This window comes from Bombus flavifrons, chromosome 2, assembly GCF_040668555.2.
Source record: "Bombus flavifrons isolate JBK064 chromosome 2, iyBomFlav1_principal, whole genome shotgun sequence".
Classification (NCBI taxonomy): Eukaryota; Metazoa; Arthropoda; class Insecta; order Hymenoptera; family Apidae; genus Bombus; species Bombus flavifrons.
This window is the reverse complement of record NC_138443.1, coordinates 12,335,773-12,361,621: the sequence shown is the minus strand read 5'-3', so window position 1 is coordinate 12,361,621 and position 25,849 is coordinate 12,335,773. Positions and strand designations below refer to the sequence as shown.

The 25,849-nt window shown below is 37.5% G+C and overlaps 1 protein-coding gene across 7 annotated transcripts in view; it reads right to left on the bottom strand.

Annotated features, from left to right (window-relative positions):
* The window catches only part of Ten-a (Teneurin-a transmembrane protein), a 708,522-nt gene that overhangs the window by 534,457 nt on the left and 148,216 nt on the right, over positions 1-25,849 (bottom strand). The window contains exons 1-4 of one of the 7 annotated variants that reach the window (XM_069130218.1): positions 22,965-23,128; positions 22,758-22,837; positions 21,719-21,771; positions 21,512-21,591 (exon numbers count right to left, since the gene is read on the bottom strand). The exons of 4 other annotated variants lie outside the window; for them this stretch is intronic. The gene's annotated coding sequence lies outside the window, so the exon portion shown is untranslated. Of the gene's footprint in view, positions 1-21,511; positions 21,592-21,718; positions 21,772-22,757; positions 22,838-22,964; positions 23,129-25,849 lie in introns of those variants that run through there. 2 more of the 7 variants (XM_069130228.1, XM_069130237.1) reach the window with 2 other exon arrangements.

Genomic DNA, 25,849 nt, shown 5'->3' with positions numbered 1-25,849 from the left:
TATCGTTTCCACGACGATTCTCCCTCTATCCTTCTCTTTCTCTCGCTTTTTCACTCCGATTTTCTCTCGTTCTCGCGACCAGAATATACTCTCTGTCGACGTCGTTCTCTTTTTTTCGCTCGTCGCGCCATGAAATAAACATAAAATTAAATTGGACCCGGCCGACAGGGATTTCTTGGACCGAGAGCTGAAGAGAGAGAAAAAGAGAGAGAGAGAGAGCAACGATAACAATTTCACCACGACCCCGGACGGTCGCGAAAAATTATCGCGACGATCAAATTTCTGGGACGATTTAGTCGTTAATTGGCGGACGAGCGAGAGATCGCAGCTGCACGAGTGCAGCTACTTTCTTCGAATGTAGCTGCATGATAGGGAGAGATATCATGGGATTTTCTATAGGTGCGGATTTGTGGTAGATTTTAGAGCGGTTACGAGGTTTTGCCGAGTGCTCTTGACATATTCTATTATTTGGTTTTCATTGCGGTAGAATTTTATGTGTTAAAAATAATAAACACATACCATTGAAAATTCAATATCGATGCTATAAATATGATAGAGGGCTGCAAGATATTATTTAACGCGTTGACTGTCAACCACGTTCTTTCTCATATCTCGTAGAGGACATCTACTCTTGGAGTTTTAAAAACGCCAAAATGGCAGGGCTAAATATAACGTTATAACGTTGATATGAATAGATCGATGATATCTTTATGTAATCGTCCTAACAAGGTGATTGGCCATGGTTTCGAATCAGGATGATGAAAGGCTTCATTGATTTTGATGATATATTGGGCGCGCCATTGTGGATGAGACCCAATTCGTTGGTAAGTGAATTGAGAAGTAATCAGGAAAGTTGATATGAACGTAGAACGTAGTTTGCTTACCGTGCTTTTATCAAACTGAAATTATATTTTGTCAATGTAAAACAAGAACTTGTTAAAATTGACAGTCCATAATCTGAATTTCTATGACGTTCTATTATCGGGCTAATGATATTCATATATGAATTATAAAATTAGATTAACGATCGCTCCAATTTAGTTCCCAAAATTATCAAAAGTATTTTCAACTTGACCGTTTCGGTTTTATTAATTATTGGAAGCAGATGCCAACAGAAACAAATAATGTTCCAAATTCGAAAATGGTCTTCTGTTATCAATATAACATTCTGCTATTTGAATTTAATCCTCCACTTCATCAGATATCAAACGAAAGTGTCTTACTTACAAATGAATATGAAAATATTCCGTACGTTAATCACGTCGTGACACGATCAGTTGCACACTTTCTCGTTAAAATTAATCATATCGTGGCGCAACTACGATTATAAATTTGCAAACACAATAAGAATACGATAACGAGGAAATTACAAATTTAAAAAGCAAAACTCAATTTCCATCACATTCAATATTCAAAGAGACGAAAGCCATCAAAGGCGCAAACAATGCAGGTACACATACGAATCGAACAACTTGTTCTAGCAATCGTATTGTACCACAAAGCGATAGAAAACTCCAAGTTTCCAATACTCTTGTTCTTCTTGTTTTCAGGAGAAACAGGTGGAAAACTGGAAGATTGAAATTCTGCATGGCGCGTTGTTGTTTGGACGATATCGAAGCCACTGAAAGGGCTGACTTATGACTTCACGCTGCAACACTGACCGGTCCAAACATACGTCCAGATATTCCACGTCATGGTTCATCGTTGTTTACGCTTTGGCTCAAAATTTGAAACATTTCTCCGAGCTATGGAAAGCGAGAACGCGTCTCGTTGAGGCAGCGAAAGAGAACCGGTCGTGCAATACGTTTCCTTTTTTTGGTCAAAGCCCCTTTCGATCTTTTGAGGCCGTATTTTCACGTGGGCAGCGCCATTTTTTAGCGCGATAGTGAAACTTCGTTTGAACAAAGGATTCCGATGGTAGTTTGTTGATTTGTCGGTTTATTAGATTAACGGTGGATACGAAAGAGATAGACACCGGTATTTCATGATAGCCGAGAGTAGGAATCGATATATTTTATCGGTGATTTGTTTTTCCTATCATTCTTTTCAATAAATTACGCGTTCCATCGTACGCTTCCGAAGTCATAAAAGAAGTTTTCACAGTTTACTATAAGATGAGAAAGAGAAAAAGAGTATCAAGTGAAGAGTTTTCTTATCCGTATCGCTCGTGTTTATTGTAGTGTCTAAACGTATACTTCTTACGTGCACTATCCAAGAATACAAAAATAGCACAAATAATATTTCATACATAATTAATAAATCTACGATGCATTGTTGTAATACTTGAATGATTTGTTCTTGTGTTTTGTTTTTCATACACCTTTTATTTTGATTCCTTTGGTACAATTTTTATATTTTGATCATGATAATTCTACTAGTATCTTGTCTTACAAATCTAACCCGAACATATTCACGAATAATTTTATGCAACGAAATTAAAAGCACCAAGGAAACTAACGACTATGTCCAGTGAGAAGACACGAAACGAAAACAGGACTGCCATCAAAAGGAAGCAGAAACGGATGCCACGCGGAAGAAAAGAAAATAGATCGCTTTGTACCATTCCTGGACTTCGGACAAGCAATAACAGCGTTTTTAATTCGACTAACGAATTTTGCTTCAGTTATTTATTCAGGATTCCATGAAGATTAAAGAGCTTGTTAGATAGCGGAGATACCCTCTCCTAGTGGTGCTCTCTTCTCCCATTGTTTCTTTCCTTCGTCTATCTTGGACAACGGCAGTGAAATTGAAGAAACAATGCAGTCCCCTTTGAACTACCGCGACTCAAAGTGGTAATCAAAATGAACGCGAAAAAGTTTCTCGTTCTGGAAAGAAATTAATTTCGTCCCTTTGATACAATTTATTAGTTTCGTACGCGGAAGTAGGGGCTGGGGCGCAATAACGTTCCGCTTTCTTTCGTGCAGCCACCGAGTTTAATAAGAAACGAGGATAGGTAGGCTGCTGGCTTTTATTCGCCACTTTCCTTCTGCTATTTCCTTCCGATCGAAATAGCAAAATCCGACAAACATGAAGAGATTTTGTGATATATTCAATGATTTAAAGAACAAAAAGCTTCTGCAAATGAACTCGAAATTTACTGGTCACGTCAATTGTTGTATATAAACGTAGCGATACTTCAAAAGATATACAGGGTGGTTGGTGACTGGTGGTACAAGCGGAAAGGGGGTGATTCTATGTGAAAAAAGAAGTCGAAAATATAGAATAAAAATTTTTCGTTTGAGGCTTTGTTTTCGAGAAAATCGACTTTGAATTTTCGCTCGGTACGCGTGTGGTACGTTATAACGGATCTCACTGTAGATCGTTGTCTTGATGGAAAAATTAAAAAAAAAAAAATTAAAAAAAGAATAAAAAAAAGAAAATTTTTATTCTATATTTTCGACTTCCTTTTTCGCGTAGAATCACCCCCTTTCCGCTTGTACCACCAGTTACCAACCACCCTGTATAGAGAACTTCAGTGTTTTAATTTTAAATATCTCACGTACTGTGAACCTATCTAAAAAACTGAGCATCATTAGCTACAGTTTTTCAAGCTCTATACGCTAAAAGCTCATTAAGGAATCAGCGTTACACTTCAAAATTTCCCCTTGGTAGTCAAATACCGGTTACACGACAAACTATCCCATGACGTGATGATAAATTACTCACTGTTAATATTCAATGACAAGGACTAAGTCCACATAAGTTTTCATGACAAGTGTTAAAATATCTCCATGAGCCACTATATGCAAAATCAACTGTACGTTACAATAAACCATGAATAACACGTGCTTCCAACTGGCGACAATCGTTTACATTTAACCCTTCCAATTGCGTTCTACTAATATTTATCGTTGAAAAGTATTTCAATACCGAATCACCCTACAGGGCATGCATCCAGACACTGTTGTCGCGTGCTTAAAATATTTGAAGCGCACGCGGAACCAAAGCGCATTGTCGAGGGAGAGGAAGTGTAACGTTGAAGAATTTACGTGGCCGCGAAAGCGGCATTCATTTTGCCGCATTGTAAAGGAGATAGCGGCTTCCAGCGCGAAAATATGAATTCCAGCGTTAACAACTTGCCACCTCGCGTACTCCGTAAATCCTTGAAAAGCGTCAAAAAAAAAGATGAACCGTCTGTGTTACGTGTGTGTTTTCAAAGAACGCTGGAAATCCCGTTCATTTCGAATCGGTCTTTGCTAAATCGCTAGGTGCAGCATTAGCCAACTTTGATAAAAAAAAGAAAAAAGGAGAAAGAAGAAAGAGAAGGTTATTCAAGAGAATGCTAATTGATGCATTAGAGATTTAACGGCATTCGATTCACCGGTACGATCTTTTGTTTCGAGTGAAATACGACTGTACTACTCGGTGCAAAGGCATTTACCATTGAGTACCGTTGCAATTTAGTAATTATTTTCAGGGGAATTCGAGATACAATCAAGAGATAAGCCAGAGTCTGTTTTAAATGTGCGATGTTCAGGTGCAGTAGGAAAAGTTCAGAGAAAATGCTCGATTGGCCGTAAAGGTCGAAACGATCGAAATATTTGATAGATAATAAAGAGAATTTAAAAAATAATTCGTCTCATAAACTACGTTTCCAGAATTTATAGAGGTATCAGAAATGCGAAAACTAAAGTGACCAAAAATCTGAGTACTCCGTGCTCCATACTGCACCACGATTTTCAAAGCATCCTATGGATGTAGGAAACAAAGGAAAGGAAAGAGAAGGGGGAAAGCAAAAGGCCAGAAAACAACCCTAAAAAGAAAGGTAGAGGGAGAAAAAGCGTCAATGGAGAAGGAGGGAGAAGGCCGGTTGAAAAAGCATCGAATTTCAGCGAACGACGCAAAGGATCTTAGCAGCGGGTCCCGGCGGAGTGCAGGTATTCTCCGATGGGTCGCCAGCAAAATCGATTATGCCCGAAGCTTGGAGAGAACGGTCGGACACTCGTTTCCGGGAACAAACAAAAAAGTCGCTGAACCGTCGACGGGTCTTCTGTCTCTCTGATATGCAAACGTAAGCTTCGCTCAGGTGTACGTATGTATAATAAGAGGGTCCAGCCAGATGCAGTATTATTGCTGCACCATCGTGACCCGAGTATACCGGTGCTATAGCGCGTGGATGGAGGCGAAGGCGTTGGTGTGTGCTACTGGTAGTAGGGAACGGTGTTGGGGTGTAGTTCCGAAAACGGTTGGTTCGGCGCGGAACAGAGCCGCGGGTGGATAGTTCCGAGCCCCGAAAGAGCGAGAACGGAACGACGAACGAGGACGACGATGAAGAGAAAGAGGAAGTAGAAGAGGGAGAGAGAGTGTGCAAGTACGGTTTCGCCCGAATGCATCGATAGCACTGTGCCCCAGTTCCACGTTTCTCTCCCTCTTTTTCTGCCCTCTCTCGCACGTTTCTCACCCGCCAGCCCTTCAACCGTCACCCAACCACCACCTCTTCTTCTCTCTTTTCCATCGTTTCTCGCGTCCCGTTCTCGCGATGCTCCCACGCCCTTCAACCCAACCCCCAAAACCGCCCCCTCTCTCGTCCATCGCACACTTGTCCTCCTCCTCGTCTCATGCCCGCTTGCTACGGATTTATAGGCAGCCTTATCGCTACATCCGCACCCTCGATAGACTTACGACGATGCGGATGCAATTTCCAAAATCCTTGGAAATACGTGTCACGTGGTACTTGCAAGGAGTATTGCAAGTAAGGATAGCGAGCTCTGGCTGACGGATTTCAGATTAAGATTTATGGGCGTGTGCAGATACGGTATTATGCTAGCGACGATGCATTTTAAGGATTGTCACAGACAGTTAGTCCAACACTATTTTAGTTTCGAACTATTTATGGCGAGCACTAGATTAGGAGCATGGATATTGAAAGTGCGAGCTAGATTGTGCAGATTCCTAACGATTACTAGTGATTCGAAGTTTGGTGTTGTAACTTTGATGTCGAAGAATCGATTGATTGGAAAAGGATATGAAAAAGTTTAAAAATAGTGCGATCGCTTCTTTCCTTTTCGCTTCCTTCGGAACTTTATGACTGGATATATGTGTGATTCGGTCACGTAATATTCTAATTGCAAACTAAAAAGCTTTTAAGATTGTTATAATATCAGAATGGTACATGTAACTGAACCGGAAGAAAGAGCAAGACCATACACTATAGCATTAACATATTCAGTGCTGTTCGGGTCTCATATTGTCCACGTTGAACTTTCTATTCAAAGCGCTGTTCTGGTGGTTCCACCGCATATAAAGCATGTCACGGTGTGCACCACGTGTTTGAATGTCTTCTAGAAATCTCTGTATCGTGTGAAAAATACGGATACGAACGAACCAATTGAAATCAGAGTTTAAGCAGAATTGAGAATTTTCTAAAGAATTTACTCGAACTTAACGTTGCGTTACTGTTCAGCATAATATATAATATAGTATAAAATAACAATATTATTTACTTAATACTCGCGAAGAAGTTTGTACATATGTTGGTGTGAAGTAAGTTTGGTCTGAAGTAAGTTAGATGTGAAGTGAACTAAGTTAGTGAGGTAGGTTTAAAATGTTTGAAGTTAAAGTCTAAAACAGGAGAGGTCTCGAAACTTTTTGCTCCACCTCTGTATCTAGTAGCCTCGTACAAGCTTGCAAATTTTGTCAGGTCTCGAAGGTGTTGAAAGTTTCGAAATTTTTTGACCCAGAACTTCGAAGATTTTGAAACCCTTTTCAGCTTGTAGACAAGGTTAAATTGCCTTTGAACTTCGTTTATTTGCTACTTAATGAATTAAACTAAGCATAAACAAATATAAAATCATCCAGTATTGTACATACTTCAATTTCTTTTTCAGGGAGCAAAAAAATAAATAAAAATAAGTCGAATTGTCCTACCTCAAGAATCGATACAACCTCAACTTTCACGAGGAAACTGCAGGGACCAAGTACGGACTATGTTCAAGTCGAAGATTCTAGCCGCTCTGAAATTCAAATAACTTTTGTTAACCCCGAAATCATTTTATCCATATTGCGTTTCGTCGTCGACTTATAGCGCCATTTGCATTGTACCACTTGGCCCACGCTTATCAACGATCTGGCGAATACACTAAACCTGTCGCAGTGCCGGAAACAAGTTCTCGAATCCAAGCAGAAAAGTTCGCACCTTAACCTCAAGGAATAACCCGCGCTCCACGTGATTTCTCGTTTTGTCGCAATAGAGCTGGACTTTCTACTTACAAGCGTCAAACGTGTGCGTTTGATCGTATAGTTGGCGGATCCAATATAGTTAGGTTGTCAGGTGTTTTAAGTGTTTTCCAAGTTTACAAAAATATAAATTACATTAATCAGGCTTATAGGAAATTTCAGTTCTCCCATTTTTCTCCAATTATAGGAGTTCTATGATTTTCCAATTGTAGAAACTAAATCGATTCCTCAGATATTCTGTGAGCCACCTGACCAAATACAAGCTCACATATCCAACCGAACGTCGCGAGCCCGATTACAATGAACTAATAGCATTTGTGATTAAAGCGCGGATCACTCGGTGTTACGTAAACACAGGCCAGGTGATTACAGGATTGGTCAACAATTAATTTCTTGCTACACTTGCCCTGTGATCTCCCATCGCGTTATTGTGTGTTCTTATCGGCGAGAATGTTTGCTGGAGTTTGTAATCAATGGGATCCTGTGATATATATTTGTTAATTGGCTGTAATTGTTAGTTGGATGGGAGAGTTCTGTTATTAAACTTTGTCTAAACATTTAGAATCTAATTCGATGGTTTCTAGAAGTCGTACAATATAGTTCAAAGTTTGGAATCACTTATTTGACAGGAAGGTAATTTAAATTAATTAATATAGAAAGAAAATAGATGTTCAAGTTGAGGCTAAATTTTCCAGCAGAAATATTAATATCCTAATGAATTGCATTATAAGATTGTCTTATTCTAATTCTTTCTATTCTCTCTATTTTTAAAAATATGCACATTGAATTATGTAATTTGTTCCAAAAGCATCTACGATATTCGAAAATGATTTTGCGAGAATCGAATTAACAGGATATTTCGTGATAATTGATATAAAAATACTGTTCGAGTTCCAGTCCTACGCTTATGAACTGTTTTAACCAAGTTATCAAACTCTTCGTCCACAAGAGAGCTATTTACATTGGTTTTCTTTCGATGTCACATAAATGAGGAAATGGAAAGAGAATATTATTCGAGAATAATTATCCCGTTCCAGGCCCTCGTTCTATTTTAATAGTAATGTCAGCTGGAATTCGAATAATTCATGAAAGAAAAACAAGGTAAGATCTCGTTAATTCTACGTTATAATTCCTATGTTAAATTGAGTTAACGAAGCATTCCTGATATTATTTCCAATATACATACGAAGGAAGCAATTACGTCATAATAATTAAAAAAATTTATTTAAAGTACCTGTAAAAATATCTTCCAATTTTAACCTCGAATGTTATCTTTCGTAAGAGCGTAATTTATTCTTTAAAATGTCATCCAAATCCCATTATCGCAGGCATTAATCTTTCTTTGTAATGCATTCAGTAGCTCTCTAGACAATTCTATGCGACAAAACGTTTGTAGTCAAAGAGAGCCTAAGGGTTGTAATTAACTATCGCACGGACTAGGATATCCGCCATATTTTCCATCGAAAGGAACCGTCTCGAGAAACGACATTAAACCACTGAACGGGATAAAAAGGGTCTCTGTATGCAATGTAAAAACGAGTAATTCCTTTGATCTTACTTATAATCCTGTTTCTGCTAATACTTATTTCAACAAAGCAAGTACTCGTTGCATAAAAGTCTCGAGCGCCATCTGATGAGCGCGTTCTGTCATGAAAACCACCACTATACTTGCTATTTACCTATTGTGTGCATCTAAAGCTACCTATTGTAATAAGTAGACTACATATTTTCATGTATTTATGATAAATTTAAAGATGCAGAAATTCACAAAATGCATATGATATCTAAAAATATATAATATAAAATATCGCAAGTAAAATACTTGTTCAATTCAATCAAATATCTTTATTGTGAAACCAAGAATATCCTTTTCTGAGCTTTCGCACAGTACCGAAGGCAAGCGCTATAAATGATTGCTCCGCACGAAGGTTTTCAAGGTAATCAAATGAAAATTATACCAATTTGTCTCGGTTCTCAAATAAGAAATACGCCGATCAATCGCAATTTTTTAATGAAAATTACACCGATCAATCTCAGTCTTGAAGTGAAAATTATACCAATCGATATCACTTTCTAAGTACGAGTACAAATCATGCCAAACAAGCTCCTGTTAGACAGACCATACCAAAAGACATATAAAATTTTGTCGAGAAAAACACGCGACCTTAGGATCGACTTGAGGTTGGTAACTCTGCGGCATCGATCCACAGAAGCATTCGAGATTCGCAGCATGCAAATCACTCCCAATTACCGAGAGTGGTGCTCTCTTTAGCCACGGACCAGGACAGACTCTCATTTCGGTATCGTTTCCGAATCACCGTCCGCGACGATCGTCGACGTTCATTACGAAACTGATCGCGATATTGACGATGCGCTAATTAAAAATCTGCCAAGGATCTCTCAGACGGTAGTTGTTCTTGTTCTCTTTTTTAGTGCCAACTTTTATTTTTATTATTTACGACAAGCTTGCTAACGTTGAAACGAGAATTTGTCTTGTCGATTTTATTACGGGTCCTCGATAAACAGTGCGAAGTTTCTATTCGGTGAATTCTCGAGTGATCTGACGACTATGAGTAAGAAGTTCGATTGTTCCGAAAGTTGTGAAGTCCGGAAATTCCAAGCAAAATGTCACATAAATTTGGTTAAAAATCAACGTAAAGTGCCTGAATGAAGACATATTGGTAGTTCAGACAGCAAGTACTGATCACTCAGACGTTTGAAATGGCACAGCAGTGTGTACTCTTATATGACTTTATTTGTTAATATGAAACTTTCAACCGATACATGTGCCTATATTTATGATGATATTCAATCTATCAGAAATAATTCATCGACGAGACGAACAGTTAATCATTTGGTTCTATCAAGTTATTTTTTACATGCAAACAAGTTACAGAATTTATACAAACACAAATACAATAGAATCTATACTTCTTTTGCTAATACTAGGTTGTGTACTCAGAGAGCAACAGAGTGTCACCCGGTGATACAGCTTCAGTAATTTGCGTCCTGTAACAGCGCCAAACTCGGAATTCGTCAGAAACCCTAACAAGCGCAATTATCGCCTAATGTATTCGCGCGACACCGTTTCCATCGATCAACGACCGTATCCCGTTCGAAAATTGGAACGACTCAAAAATCGTATGCAATCGGTAGCCAAATGGATCTCTTCCCCTAGCGAGACGAGAACGAATCTCCATAATTCTCGCGGCGTCGTCTCTTTTATCCTGGGTTAACCAGACTTAAAGATCTTTGCTGATCAGCGATTCTCTGTTTGACTAGCGTAACCTATTTCCCAGGCGAGTTCCACGACGCTGAGTGTGATCGAGAGAGACGAATATAGAGATAGCAACGGAGAAAAGATCGGAGCGAGGGAAACGAAGCGTCGTATTTCCTAACGCGCGACATCGAGCGCCACGGAACGACGAGGTTGAGCTCGTGGCGCATTCCAAGGAAAGCAAGCTCTACCTGGTGCTGAGTTTAATGGTTGTACCGAGTGAAGTTGCTGGTCGACTCGAAGAAACGACCCGCTTTACTATAAATTCCAGATAAGCCGAGGTTTACGGGTGCAGTTAAGACATCCTGCGCCTGCATCTATCGCGGAAAACAAACAGTCCGCGAAATTACCGTCTTCGTTCCGTTTGTCGATGCGAGATTAGAATCGAGCATCTGTCGATTTGTGTGTTTATGCAGTTGACTGAAACAAGGATGGGTTTGCGTAGTCGCACGTGTATAAGGGAACAACATTGAACTTGACGTACGAGTATATCGAAGAGATGTAGTAAGTCGGGTGATTTTTATACACGATACAATTGTGTAATTCATTCTATAGATTCTAAATTTGTTCTGAAACATAACGTTACACCCAAATCTATACGTCACGAAGTATACTTAGCCGTAACTTAGAGTTACCTTGTTAATAAGTACAATCTAGTGACTTCACAATATTGCCATCTACTAAAAAGTCTCCACATCGTACAACAGTAATCTATTCGTACACCCTGTACATTTGTCAAATAAACCTCTCTCTAAATGTGCACAGTTTCGAAGATGTTAATGCAACCAGAGTAGCAGTACTAGTAGCCGGTGTAAAGGCAATTCGACGCGGCGGCAGGATCACAACTGAATAGCGGCATCGTAATCGCAGTGTACAATATCTTAGCAAACTCGAATAAACCTATACATCGAGCAATCCACGAATTTATTGGGCGTTCCGTTCGCCACGGCAAATAACCAGTGATGGACGTCAGGTTATTGATTTCGAGCGATAAGTGAAAATGAAAATCAATAAATGTGAGGATGAAGGTTTTGTTGGACGAAGAAATTATTGTGTTTGTTCCGGATGTAATGTACCCAAAAATAAAAGTAATATCTTTTCGACATAAAAAATTAAAGAAATCGTAGAAATGGATTGATTAGTCCTAGTTGTAGATTACCTAAAGAGGATCTGAGGAGCTGTATGGTAGCAGATACATAATTATCAAATGTACAATTACCAAACACATAGTTTCGTATTTTGATTGAGTCAATGTTCAGGTACAGGATTTTGAACTTTCAATGGATCGACATAAGCGTAGGGTCTAAGTTACAACATGTAAAAAGCTAAAATCTGTACACCTTATCTACTGAGAATATAAATATATCTACTATTCTTACAAATTCTTATCGAATGGATATATCGATATCATTAACCTTACCGACCCGGCACAACAATGACGACGATACAAAGATGTGAAAGTATGGAGAGAAGATAACAGAAAAAGGAATCCTTCACACACACACACACACACACACACACACAGACTGTCGTTATAGAATGGAAAAAGATTCAATGGCTTGGCCATCTCCAGAGTTTGATAAGAAAAGCTGTTTGATTTTTTGCATGTGATCGGTTGAGATTAATCGAATAGCGTTGAAGATAAGTACGCAAACGGTAGCGCCCTTCGGATCACGTGACAAAGATGAAAATAAGCGGGTCGCGTGCGATTATGTGAAATTTAACGCGGCGAAAATACGGAACGATTCGCGTGAATTCGCTTGTCACTAATCCGGCTTAAATGAGACAAGGATAACGATATACGAGCGGCGGAGTGTGTCATCAAGGTCGACGGCAACCGACCGTGAAATATCGCCGGGATGAAAATATTTTGTTGCTCCTCTTTGTGGATACTCTTTTTGGAAAGGGAACTACTAGTGTCTGTGTGTAAATGTGAAAATATAACAGTAGGCTCTTGTCGTGCATGGACGTGGTTGAAGACATTGAATGGATGAGAGTCTATAGGACGAGCAGGGCTGCTTCATTGTATTTCAGAATAGCAAGCTTTACGAGCCTAAAGAGAAAGACCATAGATCGGAAAGTTCGAGAAATATTTTTTAAATCTTCTCTTCTTTAATAAATATGTTTTTGTGTTTGGGATGATTGAAAAGAGTAGTGATTAACAAGGAGGAATAATGGATTGGCCTTGAACTACTTACGACGAAGCTATTCAGATGGATATCCCTGAACGTTCTACCTTATCCTATATTGTCTTTACCCTCATAAAGACCATGAAATATCAATGCTATATTTAATCAATATGAATGAGAGATCAGATTCGATGCTAGTAATCCATAATAATGACCCATAAATGGAAGGGGATTGAAGGGTAAAAAAGGTTAACCTTGCCTTAGAATATCATGCTTTTCATAACTAGGAATCTTATTGTTTTGACTTCAATTAAACAATTAATAAGACTACTTTCGAAAAATAAATACAGAAATTGATCCATAAAGAAAACGACAAAATTATAGTATGTCGTCGTTTAATTAAGCTTTAGCTCTGTGTAATTAATCTACAGATTGAAGGATGTCAATTAAAACTTTTGCTTTTCAGAATAATATTTTAGCATAATATCGTAAACGTCAGCTCGTATGGTGTAGATCTTTCGACGCAATTTCGTCGGGGAAGTTAAAGTAAACTTAAAGCTGCAAACGAAGAATCCTCGATCTGAGAAACCTCCGTTAAAACGACCAACAATTTCAGAGATAATCTCCTGGAATGGTATAAGTGCTCTTCCTTATATACATATATACTAATGTACAGAATTACTCTTAAGCAAGAATCCATGTTTTAGGTTACCTTACAAAACGTGACCTAAATCCTGGACAAGGAAACAGTTGTTCCTTGAATATATAGAATTTCTTTACCACAAAAGTGGTATTGTGATATATGTTGGTAAATGCACGCGAGAAAGTAACATATTAATTTTACTTTTTCCAGTTAAATTTAAAATAATACATACATAGAGGCCAGTTTACATTGAATAGCGAATAAAATTTAAAACTTATTATTAGACTGCGGATATTGATGCAAATTCTAAAGGAGCGGAACCTAAATAGAAATTCATATCGCTTACTAAAAATTATAACGAGTATTTCACTTTGAATATCTTACATATTTTTCCATATTACTTGCATTTCATATATTTTCGAGCCTTTAAATCTTATAGAAATGCTTAAAAATCGACAGTCTAGTTATTATTCAAACACCAGTTATATCAAAATCCAAGCGACGTTTTATAAGAAATAACCGAACACAAAAAATTTGAAAACGTTCTTGCGTCGATATTCCGTTTTCATCAATTCAGGCGTAACATCTTGGACAGATTTTCATCGTGGCACTTTGCAATTTCCAAGTTCAATTTTTCGCTGAATATCAAACGGGACGCGCGACTGCCAGGCAATTTCTGCGGAGATTAAGCATTAGGAAAGGAGCGAGCAGGCAAGTTAGTTGGGAGACGAATGATCGTAGAAAGCAGAGACACGATACTCAACGCGGAAAAGCGTTTAGAGAGTTAGGGTGGTTCTGCCAACGGAAGTGATGATTTACTAGCCGACATAAATAATCAAGAATTTCACGGAAAGGCGAAACTTTCGACGATTATCGAGCGGTTTTCCTGAACTTTGCCAAATGGATGATAAATATGTTGCAAATTATCGACTAAAAAGCAACCGGTCAGGTCAAACCGATCGGTCGATATCGCGTACCTCGAATGAATTAACGCTCAAGGTGGAGGAGGTTTAATAGATCGAGTGTTGTCGAGTAATCCAGCACTGTATTTGCACTTGTTGTATAAACGTAAGGTGTGATGTTAGGAACACGGTGATAAGATCTTGTTGGGAGTGAAGTATTTCACCCGTACGGTACGATGTCTGATGAACTGTCCTCCTACGTTGCTAATTCTTCCTACCAGCCGTTGGGTTTCGTCTGTCCCTCGTGCTCTTCCGGCTGATCCTTTCCCGGAGTTTTTTTACCTGACCTCGGAGTCATTATATTTACAGCTCGGGGAGGACATGTAATTCCGAATTTCCTAGAGAAGGGAATGGGTCTGTCCGTGCTATAAACGGACGATCACTCAAAATTCCGAACATACCAAACCTCTTGAACGATCCCGTTCAAAAAATTGCTGGTAGTGGTGTATATTTATTCTGTGGGTTCTTGTTCCTCGTCGTCGATAGGTAATGGGCTATTTTATTGATCCCGCGTTTATATTCCCCGCTAGAATCCACTGCTCAGGAAGTGTCGTTGAACAGCTTGGCCCAGGAAGTGTCGTTGAACAGCTTGGCCCAGGAAGTGTCGTTGAACAGCTCAGCCCAGGAAATGTCGTTGGACAGCTCAGCCCAGGAAATGTCGTTGAACAGCTTTGCCCAGGAAGTGTCGTTGAACACCTCGTCCCAAGAAGTGTCGTTGAACGTCTCGGTCCTGGAAAGATCATAGACCGTTACGGTCCTGGAAATGTTGTGGATCAGCTCGGCCCAGGAGGTATCGTTGAAAGGAACTCCGGTGGTGCTTGGTGCAGATTCATCAAACATGACGCGGAGTTGTGTAGTTTGGCGCTTATCCCTGATTAAGTCGTGATGAGGCAGGTAGTAACTGTTGTCTGAAGGATGGTCTGTTTTGGTCTTAGTCATATATTTCGTTGGTGGACCCTCGTCGATTTTCCAAGCGCGAGCGAGGTCCATTTGTAGATCCGTCGTGGAAGTGTGAAAGATGTTTGTAACTGATTGGGAGACTGGGCTCCCTCCGGTGACCCATCCGAATCGCGTTTTCTTGATGATGATCCGTGCTGGTTATACTGGCTTAATCTGTGGACTCTTTGTCGTATCGTTAGAGCAGTGTCTCTTGGCCCAATTATACGCGGAAGGCAAAATAAGAGATATCTTATTATCCTTCGTTTGTTCAGATTCCTTCCATTCGATTGGATGTAGTGGATTAGGATTTACTTTACTACTTTATTGCGTCGATCTTTATTTAATGCTGTATCGTTCCGAAGTTGTCCTTTTGATATTGTCGCCGCCTTGTGGGCGATAGAGTCCGCTGGTTCCGCGTAACCCGGACTGTTATGCCTAGACTCTGGTTTCAGGGGACAGTTGCGCTCTGAATTGCCCAGCATTAGGCCTTGTTTCTGTCCGAGAGGTGTCACCATGTTGGGTGTCACCTTGCCAGCCTGAGCGACGCACCGACTTATTTGCCAGCCGTAAAAATTCCAAATTGTTATGGACTTTATCAAATGGATGACGTCTTTACGTAAATTTATGTACATTTCAATAATTTCGCAACTAAGGAATACAGATTAGTCGGTATTGACAAAAACCATTCACTCATTTACTTGCCACCCAAAGCGGCGCACCGACTTATTTGCCATCCTGCGCGGCCGCACCGATTTAGTTGCCAACCCAAAAAAATTCGTATTTTCATTACCTTTACCAAGTGGATGATAAATTGGTTCCTAAACAGATATTCCTCTCGTCTAGCAAATGTTCAACGTGTATACTCGACGTCCAGCGGTGTGGACCAGCGATCGTTGAATGATGGCTTCCGGCTAAACTGGGTGACCAATCGAGATGCATCATGTGGTTTAACATTAATTTATTATGAATCATCCTCAAATGCCATCACGTTCACTAATGACACTGCCATGAACTTTAATAACCTTTAATGGTATTTGCATTATCTTCGGAAGGTCGTGATCTATTATAGAATGATGATTTCGACAATTTTTAACCTTTTCCAAATTACTTCAAATAAGGTTGAAGCAGTATTTAGTGTCTCAATGACTTCTATATGAAGTCCAAATTGAGACTATTGAACTACTTTCACTGTTTCACATTTCACAAGCCCATTTTTAAACGAATAACACAACAGATATACAATAGAAACTTTGTTAAAGTTTCGGTGAAATATTAAAAAATACGATCTGCAACTATAACAAAGATATCTAGCCAGTTCCCAGATAAAATATGTAACATAGCGGGAATTTTTAACGCGAACGAAGCGTCACCGAGGCAAAATTTTCTCGGTCTGGAATTCAATTTTTGAAGACATGCATGTATTAATGTATTTAGAACGCTGGCGATGGTCTTAATCTGTTTAAAGGTCAGCCGATTAAGCGAGACTTGGCGAAAATTTAAACTTTGACAATAAGTGAAATAATGAATGCGCAAGCTAATTCTAATTTTTAAAAATATTTTCTTTTAAGAAGGTTACAGTAGATTTAAGTAATTTTTGTATATGTCTGAGAAGTATCTACATGTGGACAAGGTATACGATAATTACAATCGCGTGTATTCACGATAGGGCGTGAGACATCAAGAATCGATCGCATAAAGACTGGGTCGTTAATTAAACCGCGTCAATTGCATATATTTCACGGGCACGTATTTCCTGTCAGTCGTGTCCATTAATTTACAAGCTGGCCTGCGTTATTTCCGCTGGCACGCGCTCGTTCATCAATTTTTATTGAAAATTTTTCACCCTCACGACGAGCCTCGCGTGGAACTTTTGACGAATGTCGTGTTTCAGATTACAAGATCGCGATTCGTGAACAATTTCCTGATAGAATGCTTTATTTTCACGAAGCAATTCTTACAGCAATCTAATATCATTTCTTAGAATTGGATTCCTATTAAATAAAATTTAGAAAGTAATTTTTGTTCCTATATGATCAGAAACTATTTTGCCCTTTGAATTTATAAAAAACTCAAGAAAAGCATGACACGTTATTAAAATCAGATGTTAGAAAATTTGAAATTTGGAAATTTTATGTTGATAAAATCGGGAGATAATAAAGTACTATTTACTTGAGTTCAACCAGTACCTCACTAAATAATAGATTGAAATGTACAAAATGCTTAGAATGGAACAAAATGAAGTTTTATATTCAAGATTTATGAGGCAGTTGTAGCAAGTTCATAAGTTCCCTGATGTATAAACTGATGTACCTCAGAAGTTGTTTCTACGAAGATACTGGTGAAAATTGACTGACCCATGGGAGTTGTTCGTTTTTGTTGCACGCTGTGTTATTCCTTAATATTCTTTACTTACATGGAACTACGACAGTTTGAGAGCTAAATTACTTCATTTTACGCTACTTCATACCATCGATCACTGCATAAATGTAAACTCAGAGTTTCATTTATCTAACTAACAATGGTAAACATTAAATTAATTAATTAAATAATTTAAAAAAATGCTTCTTGAGCGTAATTCATCTATGTCGTTTTTCAATGGTATTTTTATGGAGAATGATCAACGAGCCGAAGCAATGAGAAAAGTGACACCCGTTTAATTCATTACCTGGCCGCGAAATCGAATTGCAAAACGAAAACCATTATCCCGATGCACATGGGGTAATATAAACGATTTCGCTTATATATCGGGAGTTGATTCGATAAATCGCGGCTCCGCGACACTTTATGGTTCCTATCCCCGGCGAATTACGAGCGTCAAAACGCTCGATCGAATAATTCGGTATCTCGTAAAACACGCTGTTTAACGTATGGCTAATGAACATTATACACGTGTGTTAGAAATATTTCATGGGTAACTATAATATTTTATCGCATGGATACAATATATGAACCACGCAGTACAATATACTGCGACGTTAATTCACTTGAGCGTGTGTTGTATCATGAAGTTCCCGGGTAAGTGGTCTGACATTCCTCACAGTCATCCCAAAAAGGCACTGTCGCCCTTTTCACCCGTATAGTCAGATCTCCTAAAAGTGCTGCAGCCTGTATTTCATACCTCACCACTATTTGACTGCAAGTCTGTTTTGTCATAGTTAAGTCAAAACTTTTAACTTTAAGTATTCTATACCTTGTCTGTACTTTTAACTGAAATTACTGCCTAAGCAGTCTTCGCTGATATTCAGACTGTATTTTTGCCAAAGAAGGTAAGAAAAAGGCTTCAGATCTGAAAATACAATAACAAAATTAATCAAGTCGCTCTAAATTTTAGCTACCACTAAACTTTCTAATCATCCCAACTACGTTCAAATCATGTACATTTCTAATCATCATCTATAATCTAAACGAATTTCATCAAAACCTTCCATCTTCCACTTCGTTCAACCAAACCCTCAAGCGTTTCAATCCTATCCACTTCGATATTTCAGAGGCACTTTCCAAACCAAATCTGCAACGTTGCGGTGGAAACACGCGTCGCAACGAACCGTGTACGATGCGCCCCAGTCACGCAGCACGGTGGTGTTAACGTCGTAAAAAGGCAAGAAAAAAGGGAGCACACTCAACGACTCGACGTGTGCAATTCTGGCGAAGGATTGCATTTTACCGGAGCGTGCGGAACCGAGCGTCGATAAATCGGCGACGAATCGGTCCAGGGCCGAAGTTGACCGAGATTGGCCCTGGCAGAGCACAATAACTTGCTGCATCAGGCGGCAGGATTTTTGCCGGCAAATAACTCTTGTATGCGCAAATACCGTTCACGAGCGTTTTCACGTTCCGGCAAACTCTGTCCCATTGAGTCGAGAGCCGACCGTGTGCTGTTGGCCCGTTCCCGGCACGTAAATGCACGCGATCGTTCGATAACGCGAGTGCTTCGATATCCTCCACCATACGATGCTGAATCTTCTCTGTATTTCTCCTTGTAATTATAGCGGTTGTAGCGACACGCCTGGTTTGCTCCTCTTGAATGGCTTCTTGTATTCGCTCTCCGCGCGCTGCTTTCATTACCATGGAGAGAAGATTCAGCGATTCAAAGGATGTATGTATACGTATAGGTGCAAATTTCTACATAGTTGTTGATCTATTTTGTATTATGCGAAGGAGTTTGTAGCAGTTGGTAGAGCTTTAAGAGAGTTCTAAATTTTTCTGCAATTTCTTTTGTTGAATGTACAATGGGTCGCGAAAGTATTTGAACACCTGTAAACATTTTTTTATGAATGGTTTATGTGTTTCATACAAAACATTTAGAAATTTCAATAGCATTATGATTATGTCGATAAAATTTGAAACCAATCTGAAAATAATATATATTTGTATTCCGTGTTTCTTTTTTTGTAACGCTGAATCGTCTAGTGCGGTTAAAACGGTAAATATAATATTTCTGTCACATCTAGGCAATTTTTTTAAATGTTTTCTATGCATTAAGGGCTTTGCAGTAAAAAAAAAGTGCAAGCACGAACCGCGGCTGTTGTTTGTAGAGAGTGAAGATGGATCAATAAATTTTTCGAATAGAAAAACGAGAGATATTAAATTCCTGAAACGTCGTGTCCTCGTCCAGCATTGTGCAAAAACTGTTCGTATTATATGAGAAAAAATATCGTACAATTTTGTTACTGCGGTTATAGTGGAAATTTCTATCGGCTACTGATATTATTATGGCATAAAAGATATTGTTTAACTTCCTATAGTAATTTTTCGGAAACACCTCTCTGTCGACCTGATTTTTTGTTGCATTAATTCAAATATATAATAAAAGCAGCGATTCGATCATTGATTGCTTTTGATTTCAATTAAGTTTACTGACGGTAGATTGCTTATGAATAATATTTGTCTGCTCGATATAAATCCATGTTTTCAATATCGCTGCTTTTGCACAGAAGCAGTTTCATTAATTCTGTTAAAAGTATCCGACCGGAAGAGTATTAATGATATTGGCATGGTCTTTTCAATTTGTTAAATATCATGCTATGAAGAAATCTTCGATCCATATAGAAAAAAGACTCAATTTCTAACCAGTAAACACTGACAAATAATCTTCAATTTTCACTTTCGAAAGTTACCGCATCCTTTATATTTTACAATTAGTTAAAGCGTAGAAATAGTCTTTTATGAAATATTCAAACGAACAGGAACGCTTTGCGATTGTGGAATGCAACGTTTCAATTATTGGAAACTATCAAATATCGCGTAAATAATTCGAAACCGGATGCATTCTTTATTAGAAGCCCGCGAATGTCACCGATTTTTATGCAGACTTTTATCTGTGAAATGATAGAATTTACGTGTTACGAGAAACGAAAATTTCAAGGCTTTTAGGCCAACGTCAATACTCGGCGGATCCATTTCGACCCATCTCGTTCTACCTTTTCCAAAGACTTTATTTAAAAATGTTGAACCGTCAGATGGTATACTATGGGAATGAATTTTGATATTCAGAATTTCTAATAGCTCACGGAGATGGTCTACAAAAAATGAGAGCTGGAAGAGATTTCCACTTAGGGACGCGGACAAAACGTAGAGGGATAATACCCACGGAAGGATAATAAAAAATTATTATCCCCGCACCTAGCTTTTGATGAAGGGGTGCTCGGGTTGGGCTCGTAAAGTTTTATTAACAGAAGATCATTCGGAATTAATACCAACTCTTTCCTGGCAATTTCATCCAGAATGTGTACAATAAGTAATAAAGCAGATCCAAGCAATAAATCAAGTGAAAATTGTTATATAAACTTAGATTGTATGTATCACGTGATTTTTACACGTTCAAGTTAGTGATAATGTTTTAAATACAACAACGTTTTTTGTGTTCATATCGTTAACCCCTTGCTATACTAATATTTTTACAACAAATGTTTCTATGTATATGTATTTTCTCTCAACCAAAATTACTATTTTTTACTATTATATATGATATATAATTAATAAAATATATATGATTAAAACAAAATTTTCTTCGACCTAAAAAGTATTCAATACTGAAATCAATCCTTAAACATTCAGTTCTTGAATTGTTACATTATATTGTATTATACATTAATTGTTACATTATATTATATTATACATTATAACTGAGTATGTCATTGGGTTAACGTAATTATAAAGAATATAGTAGATTCAATGATAGACCTATGTGCAGCGTATACCATCAATAAATACATACAAAAAAACCAAGATTAATCACAATATTGTACTATTAATCACAATAGCATGAAAGTATAGTTATAAAACGAACTATTTCTCATTGAAGAATAAACCACTAGATTTATCTTAGTTTTTAGATCTTAGATCTCCTAGTCTTTAAATCAATATAGACATTTTTATGGCTAACCTAGTGAATTATCTAACCGGAATCGACTGCCACATGTGTAACATTCCGAATGTTCATCACTGGTAGTTCCACTTTGGACACTATGGTTGAAACAAACAAAAGAAAGTGAACAAAAATAGGAAAACACATCTCGGTAAATGTAAAAATATAAGTAATATGCAATTTTATAGTGTGTTGTCAAACGTCGTAAATGAATTAACCTCTTACCTTAAGGCGTTTATAGTAGCTGTTTCAATCGGCATTAGTTAACTATGTAATCACTGCAACATAATGTCACAAAATCAATTAAACGCTATTACACGAAATGAGTATTAATCACAATACATATTCATTAATCGACGCAAACTACAAATATCCGAACACAAAGTGAAATGTTAGATACGACACTGAACTTTAGACGCCACGCGAAGAAAATCATACTGATTACGTGACACATCGATTTTGTCTACAGCTTCACTCGTGTAAATTCAAGCGGCTCTTCGAATCTATTGCTTCTGGGAAACATTTCATTTGCAATTTCTTCGATAGATCTACATTTTTCAATTCTGCTTTTTCATAGTGCGACTATGAATCTGACAGACTCGTGCGATGTTATTGTCATTACTATTTCTTCCACCTCTTCTGAAATCCAAAATTGTATGAAATTTGTAGCGAATATATCGTATCACGCGATTTTTACACGTTCAAATGAATAGTAACGTTTTCAATCTAACAACGCTTTTTGTGTTTATATCGTTAACCCATTGCCATACTAATCTTTTTACACCAAACGTTTCTATGTATACTATTTTTTCTCAACCAAAATTACTATTCCTTACTATTACATATGATATATAATTAATAAAATATATATGATTAAAACAAAATTTTCTTTGACCTAAAAAGTATTCAATACTGAAGTTAATCCTTAAACATTGAGTTCTTGAATTGTTACATTATATTGTATTATACATTAATTGTTACATTATATTATATTATACATTATAACTGAGTATGTCAATGGGTTAACGTAATTATAAAGAATATAGTAGATTCAATGATAGTCCGATGTGTAGCGTATAACATCAATAAATACATACAAAAAACCAAGATTAATCACAATATTGTACTATTAATCACAATAGCATGAAAGTATGGTTATAAAACGAACTATTTCTCATTGAAGAATAAACCACCAGATTTATCTTAGTTTTTAGATCTTAGATCTCCTAGTCTTTAAATCAATATAGACATTTTTATGGCTAACCTGGTGAATTATCTGACCGGAATCGACTGCCACATGTGTAACATTCCGAATATTCATCACTGGTAATTCCACTTTGGATACTATGGTTGCAACAAACAAAAGAAAATGAACAAAAATAGGAAAATATGTCTCGGTAAATGAAAAAACATAAGTAATACGCATTTTCGTACTGTGTTGTCAAACGTTGTAAATGAATTAACCTCTTACCTTATGACGTTTATAGTAGTTAACCATATAATCACTGCGACGCCATGCCACAAAATCAATTAAACACTATTACACGAAATGAGTATTAATCACAATATATATTCATTAATCGACGCGAACTATAAATATCCGAACGCAAAGTGAAATGCTATATACGACACTGAACTTTAGACGCGACGCAAATAAGATCGTACTGATCACGTGACTAGACGATTTCGCCTACAGCGACACTCGTGTAAATTCAAACGACTTTCCGAATCTATTGCGTCAGGGAAACATTTCATTTCAATTCTGCTTTTCATATTGCAACTATGAATCTCAAAGACTCGTGCGATATTTTTGTCGTCAGTATTTCTTCTACCTCGTCTGAATTAAAAAATTGTATGAAATTTGTAGAAATTAAAGTAGTTATTTATTTTCTATTTATCATACAATATTGCGTGAATATTTTTCTACTTTGAGGAATATTTTTCCAATCATCGTGTAAAATTATAAATCTATATTTTCCAATTTAGATTCGCACTAAGATCACGTATTACGCAATAAAAAATACTATTATCTTGCTATAACGTGATTTGAAAGAATCGTAGAATTTGCGAAACATAGCGCAAATATTCAAATTTTTTTTTAATTAAAGAGCAAACTGAAAGATTTTTATAGTCGAACTCGGTGTCTTTATCGGTCTGTTCGATTATTTGTCGCATTTAATCACACTTTTTAATTTCCTTTCGCGTTTCGATGATGTCAATGGTCGAGATTTATCCCCCGATATTTTAATAGTTTGCACCGTGTCCTGGTTTCGATTTTACAGATTGTTTGCCCGGTTCCGATTGAAAAGGATGAGAGAACGCGTATCCGGTGATACGGTTGCATCATTTTATTTCATATAGGTACACGCTCGGCCGTGTATTCAACCATCTCTTTTTGGTTTTTCTATCTTTTCTCGTCCATTCGCTTTGAACACTCCACTGCCTAGGTAATAACACGGTGAACGAATGGATAATCGAGGGTAATAATCGACCATCGTTACTCTTTATGCCATTTCTATCGTCGTTTGCCGATCGATGCTCTTTGCATGCGAAACAGAAGTTCCCGTTTGCGGTATACATGAGCAATTCGAGTTTAGTGTTCGTAAAGCCGCGTTTGCGTAGCTCAACTTTTGCTCAACCAAGTCGATTGAGCTTTAGTCACTCAAAATCTCCTCAAGTGGATACGTCTTTTGATCGCTCAATTCGAAGTTATCTATTTCTCTATTTCTAGTCGAACAATCTGATGATGTTAACTATAATTGATAGTGTAAAGAATAATTTTTAAGTGACATATTAATTTGCTTACAAATTAGTGGATTAACTTTGTCAAAGAAGATACTCAATATCTGTTCTGGTACAATTTTTGGTTATAGTTATTTCTGTAGAAATTCAATATGAGCACACTGCAATATTTTACTATCTTTGTTCTTGAGAACAATAGAAAGAAGAGATCAGCAATATAAAAATCGGAAGAGACAATACATCCAACAAAATATACTTTTCTAAAACTATTAAAAAATACTTTGTTTTTACAGAATCCAGCCACCGGTTTTGCCAAAAAATATCCCGATCTCTGCTTCCAGAGCTAAACGCAAAAAAAAAAAACACAAAATTGAATATAGTGTTCCAGTGGCGCATACATACACGCCCAACATCAGGTAACAAGCTTTCGGTTGTGAGCTGAAACTGGCGTGGAAACGAGTGACGATCAGCTTCAGTGATAAATCACTGGATATCTGTATTAGCTATGAAGCTTCGCGTGGAAACGACAAATCCGTTTGGCACGGGGATCGCGCAGATGGCATCGGCGACGACCAGCTTCATCGGAGGCCAGTGTTCAAAGTACACGGGCATTCAACGATACTTGCACCCCGGTTTGCGAACGAACATCGTGTTGCACGATTTCATCGTCGTTTGTGAGGGGGAATGCGCTATAAATTCGCGATGGTCGTTGCCATCGTTGGAACCATGCAGCGACTGATGAAAGGCATGTTCTCGAGGAATATAGGTCGGTGAAAAAAGAGCACACTCGACTACGTATACAAATAGAAAGCAGAATTTTTCTATTTTTTGTTAATTTCTTTCTGCCATCCCTATGGCACGAAATACGTACTTTTATTGTAGTATATTTCGTGGTAATGATACGATGGATGAATATAGTGGAGTGAAAAGAGTAGTCTAAGAAGTAGTTTTATTGATCTACTTGCAAATCTTAGATTGGAATTTGATATTTATAAGAGAGGAATTCTTCCCTTTTTTTAGATGTGATTCAAAATTGCATGTTTTACTGTGTTTGATTTGTTTCTTTGATTGAATCATATTAGTAATTCTTGTTATAATAATTTGGAAGAAGACAAAAAGGATAGAAAAGAAACCGGAAATGCAAGTGATTTAGATTAGACTTGCCATTAAGGTTACCTGGAAGTTAAGTATTCTTTTTTTTTCATCCACTTATTAATGACACTAATTTCTTTCTATAAAATTTATAATATTAACCTAAACAACAGTTATTTATATCTTAGAGTATTTTATATCTTAAATATAAGATATATACATACCTATCTCTTTTTTTGATGGATAAAGAAATATTAGGAAAAGTATTAGAGATTAGAAATAGTAATGCAAAATTTTTCTCCGTATTTTATTTTATTTTACTTTATCTTTATATCTCTCTCTGAGAATATTCCCTACGTGAAAATCACAGAGATTTTTCTCTGAGGAACTGAACTCTTCGCCGTGCATTCTTTGCACTTAAAAGACGTGTATCCTTCTCACGAAAAGACACGTACGCTTTTCCTATATTCGATGTGCTTTAACGTCGTGCATTCTTTGAATTCATTCTCACATTCTAACTTC